Below are 11,955 nucleotides of genomic sequence, written 5' to 3' on the forward strand. Positions count from 1 at the left end.
TTTCTGCAGTTGAATATGGGCACATGCAATCAGAATGATATAATTAATAATGAGCATGTTAAAAAGACCTTTCATATATAAAATGCTGTTAGGTAACCTTTCATTAAACGGTATAAAATGTATACAAATATCTAAAAGCTTGCAAACATACCAGCATTCATGACCCTGCCAAAAGCCAAAGAACCAAAAATGAACTGACAGAAAACCATCAGGAAAGAGGCGCCGGGCTGTGTAATTGATCATATTTCAATATCAGAGAATCCTGATTGTAAGTTTTAGATACACAAGCTTTGAGAGGATATGTGATACAATGACAGATCTCTGTATGAGAGCAGCAGCAGCAGATGTGAGGACAGAGGGGGAGGGAGAGGACTGATGGTGTCTGCTGACAGAGAGCTGCTTTTCCCATCAGCCTCATTAGTTAATTATATTGTCAGGGATCCCATTAGTGTTTTTACAGTTCACTGAACTCCTCCCTTTGTATCAACATCTTGTGTGTGTCTGTGTGTTTCACTTCAGTATTCATTAATTTTATTTGAATAGTTGAAATAGGATTCAGAGGAGCCATACTTCCCTTGAATCATGTTAAGAATCTATCTATAGATAGATATATCACAGTAATGATCAACCATATAGGTGATTTACCTGTTAAAGATAATCAGTGAAAACATGTTCAAAATGAGGGTTTGTCTCATTTCACAATGAGCAATTTTCTGTCTTCAATGGTTGAGCATTGAATTAAAAATAAATGAACTGTAGGTCTTTTCACCTAATTTAAATGGCCACTTTATAGCCTCTGTATCAAACCTTGAAATTGTATTATGACATTTTTCTGCAATAATGGCATTTTGAGTTTACAAGGTACATAAAACTAAAGTTCCCGAAGCAGTAAAGAAAATTTCCAAGTCACCCTGCTTTTTAAGAGTTTCTATCCAGACAGCAATACAATTCAACATCCATGTTAATGTCTAGCAAAGAGGCTCTTCAACCAAGTTTTTGACATGTAAATTCGAACAGTGTACAATATAGACTGTAGGTTGTAAGTGTGCTCAGACTTTAGTGTACGTGAGGAGACTGACCACAAGGGTGCACTGTCATCCAATATGAAAACATGACACACAAAAGGAGAAAATCTCCAAATTGTTTGTTAGCTATGCAGAATACTTTTTTCCATTAAACTCCAAATTTAAAGGAAGTGAAACAAATGCAAGTTCCAAACATGAATGAACATTGTATTTTCTGTGACAAGACAGACGGACCACACCATGATACATCTTTCTAACAATGAGTAATATGTGTATTTGTTGCTATTTAAATTGTGTTAAGACTCACAAGTTGACAGATATTTAATTATTATAGTCTGTCAGTTTAAAAAGTGACTAATTAGCCCTATGCTGATTGTCACGGTGGTGTGTTGAACCATGAGATAGTGTCCTTAACGCGCATACCTTTGTTTGTTGCTTGCTTCTTCCATCTTCGGCTTCTTGTTGATGTCTTAGTAATCGTGCCAAAATAACTTAAACTATCCTTTGTTGTCCATTCATACTTGACGTGTTTTCTCTGCAATCCAACATGCGCCACTACACACCGGTGTCCTATTAATCAATGAATTGCTTGAAGTGACCCATCACCATCAATTACCGCCCCCTTGTGACCATTTACCAATACCCAAAGTATCTTTATTAAACCAAACCAAAAAATACCCAATTGGCTCAAACAGTGATAACATTTGTGTTGTTTTGAAACAAAAGGGGAACTGATAACTAATTTTAGTGCAAATAATAAATAAGTTGATGCTTGACGCTTAAAAGAAAAGCAATTTTCAAATCCGTCATTATGACATAATTGCGGTAATGACAACCCTTATTTATTACGCCCCTACAATAGCAGAAAAAAGAATAATTAGCCATAACGATTAACTGTCCATACGTAATTCAATTCAATTCAATTCAATTTTATTTATAGTGTCAAATCACAACAGAAGTCATCTCAGGACACTTAACACATTGAGCAGGACTAGAATACGCTCAAAATTTCAAGAGTCAACACAATTTCAAATTCCCAACATCACCCAGGGGCAAGCGTTACAGCGACAGTGGCGAGAAAAAACTGCCTTAATAGGCTTTTAGGCAGAAATCTGGTGCAGCCCAGGCCCTTGGGTTCCAACTGCATTTGGTGTTGGTAGTAGTATAGTAGTAGTAGTAGTATTAGCAGTAGTGGTGGTATTAACAGAAGCAATAGTATCAACAGTAGTAGTCCATGGCAGCAGGCACAGCCACGCCGAGATGAATCCATCCCAACCACGTCGCCGTAGACCAAAAAGCAGGAGTAGTTGAGCAGCCACACAGCGGGCAGGTGGAGCAACAATGTGGTGTTTCCAGCATCAGGCCAGTTAGTAGTCTGCATCGGTCAGGACCTCAGTGGACTCTGCAGGACCAGAAAGCATAGCCAGACTCCCGGGAGTGCTTTCTGACCGATTTTACTTTAATTAAAGATCACAATAAGTACAACAACAACAACATTAAAGTCTGTCTACATTGTGGGGGGGGGGGGGGGGGGGGGGGCATCGATTGTCCTTTCATTCTGCTTTACTCAGGCAGGCATCTTTACGGTTTTGGTACACTCTCATTTTTGAGGGAAAAAGCTGAAAGAACTAAAAGGAGTGTGAAATATTCCTAAAGCACAACTCGGAATGAATAAAAATGATATTGCTCCATAACTGTACCACTGATCTCTGCTGCCAAAAATCAGCTGTCAGCAGGGAATAACCATAATAATAAGTTGAGTTATAGTTAAGAGTAAAAGTTCAAGCTAGAAGCAGTGTGAATGTATGTTTCCGAAGACCATTTTTATTTGACCTAGATATGTACATTGGGAGATATTAGATTTAGATATGAGGCTGTGTAAATGCTGCACTCACAAAATTATGTCTTTAGTCTTTGTTCAGGGCCGCCATAGTGCACCAGCCACTAGGGCTGATTTCCGTTTCACCGGCTCGGTTCGTGTACGGGCTAACCTGGTTTAATTTATGCAAACCAGAAGATAAAAAGCCGGTAGTTGCTCGAACGAGGCCGCCGTTATATGCAATGCGTATATGATGCACAGCAACTTTGCTTACAGTTGAAGAGTCGTCTAATTATGCAAGACGAGCAAAAGTTCACCTTTTCACAGTTGTTTTGAAGCCGTGAGCGAATCGTAATTCCGACGCTCATTGAATACGTCTCTCTCTTGTTCCATAAAGCCGCGATGTTTTGTAAAAAGAGACAACGATGTGGCGTCAGGCCACAAAGCAAAGTTATTTCTAAACGGTATGATCGAGGCATCATTTTGACTCTCCTTTCCGTGGTTATGGCGCAATCTTCTTTGTAAAAAAACGAATGCATCACTCGGAGGGTCTGCTATGGCAAGTGCGACACCTTTTGAGGTCGATCAGAATAACCGGTTCGGTCCGGTCTTTGGTTTAGTATCAGACTGGTTTGAAAATGTTTAATCCGGCCCAAGCCTACGAGCGACTACACTGCACACTTTGTGTCATCAGGACACGAATATAAAAGGTTTATAATATAACAATGTCAGTGTCGGAATGTGCTGGCTTGTGTTGTCCTGAACAGACTAACTGTGGCCAATAGTAGGCTTTAAATCTGTCGAGGAGCGACAACTCATGAACCGAAATAAAAATCATGTTGGGCCTCACGCTCTCACTCAGTAGTTGGGATCGTGTGATTCATCTGCAAAGTGAAACTCGACCAAACCATTAAATGGCTTTTAACTTTGCTGGGAGGAAACACAATCGCTTGATTTTTCTGTATATGCCAAGGACAGGGTGTGTTAAGAAAAAAAATATCTGATTCCTCTGAATCTGATTTGAACCAGGCAGATGTTGACAGGACTCTATAATGCAATTTTAATCTGTTATATAAGTCTTGAAGTCTTCTCATTGGAAAAGGAATGGATATGATGGACAGATGAGGCCTCACTGGAGATGAGATCAACAGGGTTTCATTCTGCGGGGTTATATTTATAACATGCACCCAAAGAACGGAGCAGGGAAAAGACTTCATTGTTATTCTCTGTACATTGGACATCAAACCAAAATCATCAGGAAAAATCCTCAATCCCCCTGGGCTCTGGGGTTGCTCTGGGGTTGCTCACATTTTATCTTTTTTCATCTGGGATGGTTTTAATTACTTTTCAGAAGAGCAGCATTACTCCCACATCACAATGTGTACTGGGAGAGAATGCCAGGCACGGCACTCTCCAGCAATAAATAACCTCTTCAGCCTTTTTACAGGAAACCAGCAGCAAAAGATCCAAGGGACACGCACACACACATGCACACACACACACGCACACACACACACACACACACACACACACACACACACATACACACACACACACACACACACACACACACACACACACACACACACACACACCCTGGCCTTCAGCCCTGCTATCTTTATCACACACACCTACAATGTCTCACACACACTCTTCAACCTTTTCTTTTCGGACAGCCTTTCTTCTCCCTCCATCATTACTTTCTCTGTCGTTTTGGTTCTGTTACACCACTACCTAAGCACTTTTCAGCCCAGTCACACTCGTCATCTGTCTACTCCACACTCCCGTCACAAGCAAGTTTTTGGTGATATTGTTGCCTACTTTCAACCTTCCCTCGATCTATAGTTAGGGATGGCTGGTGATTTCAATAGAGGCAAAGAAGAAGCACAAGTTCTTACTCCAGTGCGTCAAATAATGCAGCCCGATCAGTGGAGCGAAGCGTCAAACTATGAGGCTGTACCTACGTCACTTTTGCACGTGTTTGACCCACAGGGCTGCACGGTGGTGAAGTGGGTAGCACTGTCGCCTCACAGCGAGAGGGCCCCGGGTTCGAGTCCCGGTTTGGTTTCGGGTTCCCTCTGTGTGGAGTTGCATGTTCTTCCCAAGTGGGTGGCGTGGGTTCTCTCCAGGCTCTCCGGCTTCCTCCCAGGATGACTTTTTTGATGACTCTGAAATGACTTTGAAATTGCCCATAGGTGTGAATGTGAGTGTGAATGGTTGTCTGTCTCTACATGTCAGCCCTGCGATAGACTGGCGACCTGTCCAGGGTGGGGGGGCCAGCTGGGATCGGCTCCAGCCCCGCCGCGACCCTGAATACAGGATAAGCGGTAGACGATGGATGACCCATCCGCCTCCCCCTGCATGGACTATCTCGCTCTTTTTACTGTGGATGTGTCCGAAATCACTCGCTCATTCATGGCTCTCTACTCACGAGCCAGGGAGTTCTATGTGGGCATTATATGGTGAGCTCATTGGCATCAGATTTCCTCTGGGTCATTAATTACATCACTGCTCTCGCACAATTAGATCTGGCCAACCAGTAAAAAAAAGAAAGAAGAAAAAAAAAAAACAACTTCCTATTTAAAGAAAATATGAGCCACTTAAACATGTTTACCTTTTGACACCACTCTTATCTCATCTGCAAAATATTTGCATAACGTACGCACTACGCATACAAGCACGTAGATGAATAAAATACAAAAGATTTATGATTAAGCCTGAGAATCGCTGTAAATCTGAAGACATGAATTCCGATGTCGTCTGACCTTGATTCCTCTGATCAAAGCAATTCTCTCTTTCTTGTTTAATCTTTCTTTCTGTGCTTTGTTTTTTTCAGTTCATGGAGAGTGTACCACCTGCCTCCACTGACCCGCCACATGATTTGTTACACAGAATCATCTGAGAAGCCATTATTGGAAACCCATTTGGAAAAGGGCAGTTCAAAAAAAATACTTGGCAGGTGATTGGATGAACCACCAGTCAAACTCTTCGAAGCCAGTCGAAAAAAACACGTTTTCCACCGAGAACAGACTTAAGTGTAGTTTTTTCCTCTTCCTATCATGAAGAAATACTCGCGCAGTTCTGATATAACTGATGCTATTGCAGCAGCTACACTGACCTCTTTAGAAGCCGCCATCTTTGTTTAGACCACGTCCGTAGCTGCCAGTAGCTCCTCGCAGGATGCTGATTGGTCCAACCCTGACGAGGTGGATTTTTGTGTGACACGTGAGCCCAAGATTCTCGCGTGATCTTGTGACCTCTCACAAATCCAGCAGCAATGTAAGTTAACAACCAGCCTACAAACGTTTGGTAAAGTTTCCACCTTTACTAGTTTATGTGTTGACTCATGCAGACCGTTTGTCTTTCCTTCCACAATGTGCTTATTGACTTGACCGTCACCTCCTACTCTACTGATGCTTTGCACTGTGCACATCTCATCCTAACTACAGATAATAATGAAGAAAAATTACCTGTTTATAAACTAATAATATTAATTAAAATCAAATGAAACATTAAAAAAAGACTTCTGTCCATTGGAATAAACCCAGTTTAATAAATTTCAGGGCAAGATACTATGAACAAAGTATGTATGAACAAATAAAAGCCAAAAGAATAATATAAGTTATTTTAAAGATTAAACTGACTGCTAGATTTTACAAAAGGGTGTTAAAGCCAATAGAACGCTTGAGATGCTCAGCTGGTAGATGAGATGCTAATTTCACTCGATTGTAATAGTAAATATCAGTAAACCGGTGCTTTTGCTATGATTTAGCGAGCAGGTGTTTGCAGAGCTGACGATGAGGTGAACTAGAAGCGTTTATTATCCTCTGCCCACACAACATCCCTGCATCTAAAAGCACCAGTCTGGCAAAACCAGCTGAATCAATTTAGCCTCTGACTCATCCCTGCGACAAATTAATTTACAAGGAGGAAACCGTTCCCACACTGGGTCAGCATGTGAAACCAGCTACCCAAAATGCAAAGCAGTGCCCTCAGTGTCACCTCGTGTGCCAGGTTGCCACAGTAAGAGCAACAACTTCCCACTCTCACTTCTACAAAGCTGCCAGCATGTGACACGTGCCCTGTCCCATGCCTTTCAGAGGTCAACATGAACCTCTGACCTTGGCAAGACCTCTCCAGCCTGGAGAGGTCAGGCAGTTTTGATTCCTTGTTTTGGTGCTCAGCGTTGGGGAAAACACTGATTGAAGTATTTGTTTATAATCTGTAATAACTGTTTGTTGGGATGCTGTTAAGCCCTTTGTAGGGGGTTTGGGGCCTACATTTGGGACGTATGGTGGTGGATCAGAGTCTGGATTTTAGGGCAGCTTTAATGCTATATAAGCTACTATTCCGTTTGTATAACATCTTGGCTATAGACCAATCTAGCCAGCAGTCAAATGGAGGGCAGCCTTTTGGGGTTATGAGCTTTGAAGCGGGCATAACCTTCTGGGTTCCTCTTACTGATGGATCCATCTCTCCCTGGGCACAGAGGACTTCTCCTTTCTCTGTGCCAGCTGTTTCCGCAGTAAAATCACTGTATCAAAAAAAAAAAAAAAAAATAGAAAAGAGTCCTCCTGCCATCATTTATTGTCATCCACATAAACTGTGTATATAATATAGTTAGTGCAGTCATGCAAATGGCACCATACTGTTTATAATGTGTGACTTAAGGACCATGATAGGAGCTGAGAGAGAAAAGCCACAACTAACGCCAGATGATCCGGGATTCTCCCTGGTGAAAAAATGTGTGTGTTTGTGCATGTGTGTGTGTGTGTGTGTGTGTGATCCCCTGACGCTGATCAGTCATATAATATGAAAACTGCAACGGCTTCGGACTCCTGATTATAAGTACAGACGGCACTATGAGATATGGTGGAATTCACCTTCCATCACGTTTGTTGCCTAACCAATAACCATGCAGTAATTTGAGCCTGATGCTCTTTCCCTGAACAAGTCATTTGTGCCTGAACCTAAACAGCTGGTAGGCAACAGGAAGCCAACAGTGCTGTCTTCTATCAAAATCTGACACTATTTACCTCCATTGTTCCTGATGTTATAGACGTCTTTGTCCTTTGAATGCTAACATACACAATGTCAGTTCGGGACATTTTCTGAAATGGCCGATGCTGTCAATTTTTTGGGGGGGGGGGGAGGCCCGTCTCCCACATTTCCTGCCATGAGTTGAGATGAAGTACTTCCACCATCCTGAAAAATCATCTTCATTGCTGTTATCGCATGTTATCCTTTTGTTTTATTATAGTATGTTTAAATTTATTAATTAGTAGCAGAAATTATTTTAGTGAGAGATCATCAAGGAATATCTGAGTAGAAATAATATGTCTTGGGGACAAAGGTACAAAAAATAATTTCTGCTGACAGGGTATCTTTGTGCCACAGAAGTGAAGAGGCGGGATCATAAAACGATGGCGTCCAAAACTCAGTAATGTTCATTTGTTATGTGCCATCACGACAACTGAGGGGTAAAAGCCCAATTTTAGAGGCAAATTGCTCCTTCGGGTCCCCATAAACCAAATGGCAGAAATACGGGAGAAGCCACGGTCGCATCTCCCGGCACAATTTGCACCTTGCGACCTGCGGCGCACTTATGTAGGCTGGTCCGAATGTAAAGACTGAACTCCATTACCTGTTGCTGTCAAATGAGCTTCTGAAGACTGCGCAGCCACAGAATGTAATCACTCAAATTGGAATATAAGAGGGGAGAAATGAGCGCATCGTAATTCTGAGCGATTATCTCGCTTGGTGTGGCGCTGGTCCATGACTGGGACAAGCTTTTTTTTTTTTTAAAGAAAATTGCAAGGGTGAAAATGCTCTGTCCTCCTGCCTCCTGGGAGAGCAGGTGTAGGGGGAAATTGAATTTGATGAAAGTATTCCAGGTACTTGAGCTTATAAATGGTACATTATGTTCTACATTACTTCTCTAATATAATTGCAACAGGGAGAATTCTTTTTTTCCCCCTCTCTGAGGATGTTACATCTGATCTGCAGCACTGATGAACATCACTGTGTCGCAGCTTTCCCTGCACATAAACAATAAGAGCGCCGCAATTAGCAGCAGCCAAATTGACATGATTATGTTGAAGTGTAGCAAAGTGTTTATCTCGGTACAGTGGAGAGGCAACACATGTTTTGATTGTCTTAGATGTTTTGTTTTCAGGTACACGTTCATGGTGACACAATTAACCACTTAATTGATCACAGTTATATCACAATATGTCTACACTGCAATTTTGAGTATTTGTTAAAGGTAAACTGTCCTACGGACTTCAGAAAGCATCTTTGTTTGGCACAAATCACTGCAAAAATCACGCCGTAATCCTCGACGAAAATGAGAATAACGGTGCAAAAATATTGCAAATTGTATTGTAATTAAAATCTCAGTCAAAATAATTGCAATTAGATATTATTTTTCAGCCCTACATAAATACACAGTCCAAGTTTCAGGTGAAAGTTCATTCAGTTTTGCACACCATCACCTGTTTTGCATTGCTGTTGTTGATGCAGTTGGCGCTGAAAGCAACTTTCCTGACTGTTTGCAAGAAAACTCGAATTCACCTTGCAATCAAAAATACCAAACAATTTCTGGCTTTAGCTTCTCAATTCAAAGGACTTGAGAAAGTCTCTGTTAAATTGTATAATTAAGTATAAGAATGTCTATTGTTGGGACAAAATGATCAATTTGATTATTGATCCCAAAGAGGACAATTCAATTTAATTGCAACCTTGGGCAATTAAAAAAATATATATATTCTAAAGAATATACACCGGATAAGTGGTACGCGATGAGATGAGATATTGAATCCATTATAATCATAATCTGTTATAAAATAATCACAAATTGCTGCTCTACTTGCAAGTTATTCGTGTACATTTGTATGAAGATATTAGTACCGTTTAGTTTTCTAAATTTCCATTAATGCAATGATGATGAACTACTAAACCTCATATGGTGAACAACCAACAGTATTTATCAATCAATCAATCAATCAGTCAAAATGTATTTATAAAGCACATTTAAAAACAACAGTTGACCAAAGTGCTGTACAATAAAACTGAAATGGCTAACATAGTAAAAAAACCCCCACAAAGACCAGTTAGGACAGACACAAGGACAGACACAAGGCCACTCTATACTGAATTAATACTGAATTAAAAGCCAAAGAATAAAAATGAGTTTTACAAACAGGCAGTGTGGGGGCCCGCCGAACGTCTATTTATGAAAAAATATAGCATGATTTTCATGTAAAACATCCAATAGTAATTTATGCAACCTTTTATTGACACTCAGAAAGAGCTAACTGAGGCACATGAGTATTTGAGAACAATTATAAAATCAAGAGAAAGCGAAAAACAGTTAAGACATGTATTTCTGCTTGATATTATTTATGGTGATGCAGGCAGTGGAGAACCTAGAGTTTAACTTCCCTGATTATTTAACAGTATCAAGTGAATAATTTGCTTTTGCACATTCCCTCTTGAAATAATATTAAATAAACGTAGGCATTGTTTGTTTTCCGCACCTCCTTGCTTGGCTGCAGAATCCTAAGCAATTTCCTCTCTGGGCTGTTTGCTAATGAGCTCAGAGGAAAACGGAGGTCAGACCGCGGCTGTGCTGCTCAGTGAGCGTCGGCATTCAACGCAGCACTAGTCCACTGTAATGTGAGGCCAAACGTGCTTCTGTGAAAAACGGTGCATTAACACTGGCCGTGGTGCATGGCAAATTAAACTGGCAGACAATTGAGTGTTTCTACAAATGTACAGTTATTTACCTTATTTCTGTAAATTGATGCCCAAAACGTAGACCTTGCAGTTCAGTTATATTTTATGTTGCACTGACTCCATGTTTTGTGACAGCAATGCTCATGGAGAGCCTTAAAAATGTGCACTCAGTAGAAGGGAACATTTTAGTGAGTCGAATGATAAAATGGAAAAACATTTAAAGGACTAATATGCATTGTCCAGAATCACCTGACCTTCTGTGCTTGTGTCTGACTTGATGTTTGAGAGAGCACAATGAAGTTGAACTAAAAAGCCACATTGACTCTGAAAACACACCAGAAAGGTGTGGTTTGTTCTGACTGGTTGGGCCACTTTCCCTGAGCCGCTGTCAAGTTAACATAATAATACAACAGTAACTAAGACTGGTTTCCTTCAGAATAACAGCACATATTAACAAGTTAAAAAGAAAATCCCACATTGTAAAAATAATAAACAAAAGATGCCGGAAAACTGGCTTCTTTATTTAGGAAAAGAAATAATTTATCATCATAAACTATACTCATTAATTAACTACAAAGCATGTTGTCTCACAGGCCTATGGGATGTTTTTGCTTAATCATAGCTGTAAGAAATAGGTTTCATCTTGCAGGGTGGTTAGATGGTGTCTCACTTTAATCAATAGAAAATGGATGTTTAGTAATCAGGCAAACTATTTATATTCGTTTTTTAGCAGGTGGCAACCTCTATTTCCGAAAAGTGAAGCCCACACTGAAGTGCCTTAAAGTTGCATTCTCTCTGCTGGCCATCAGGGGGCGACTCCTCTGGTTGCAAAAAGAAGTCTGATTGCACGGAAGCCTATGAGAAAATGTCCATAGATATTCTTGATTAATTACTACCTCAGTAAACATTATTTACATGATTTCATTGTCGCAAACGCTAGTTTCAAATCTTCATTTATGGTTAATTTAGAGTCAAGTCGAGATAAAGCAGGGTATGCGTAAGGGCGGGGCTAATCCGTGATTGACAGGTGGCTAGCATGTCCTCTCTACAGTCCCAACCACGCTATAGATGTATACTAAGATTACTTAAACACTTAGCTGTCAAGTTCACCATAGGTTCGTCAGATCAACATGTCTTCTGCTGTACAAATATTGTCACTTCCGTTCACTGATTGCAAAAATCCAAGTTTCAGAGGCTTTAAAGCAATGGTTGACTTCACGATGACTACGTCCACCCCTTGCTTTTTCAGCTTACTCATACCTTGTTGTTTTTTTGTTTTTTCCCCTATCATTTTTGGTTTGATATCAATATTGATGAATGCCTTCTGAAACAAAACCAAGCCAAGCGTTCGCGAGGAAGGACTTTATTTTGAAG

This window comes from Eutrigla gurnardus (genome assembly GCF_963514095.1).
Source record: "Eutrigla gurnardus genome assembly, chromosome: 16".
In the NCBI taxonomy this organism is placed as follows: Eukaryota; Metazoa; Chordata; class Actinopteri; order Perciformes; family Triglidae; genus Eutrigla; species Eutrigla gurnardus.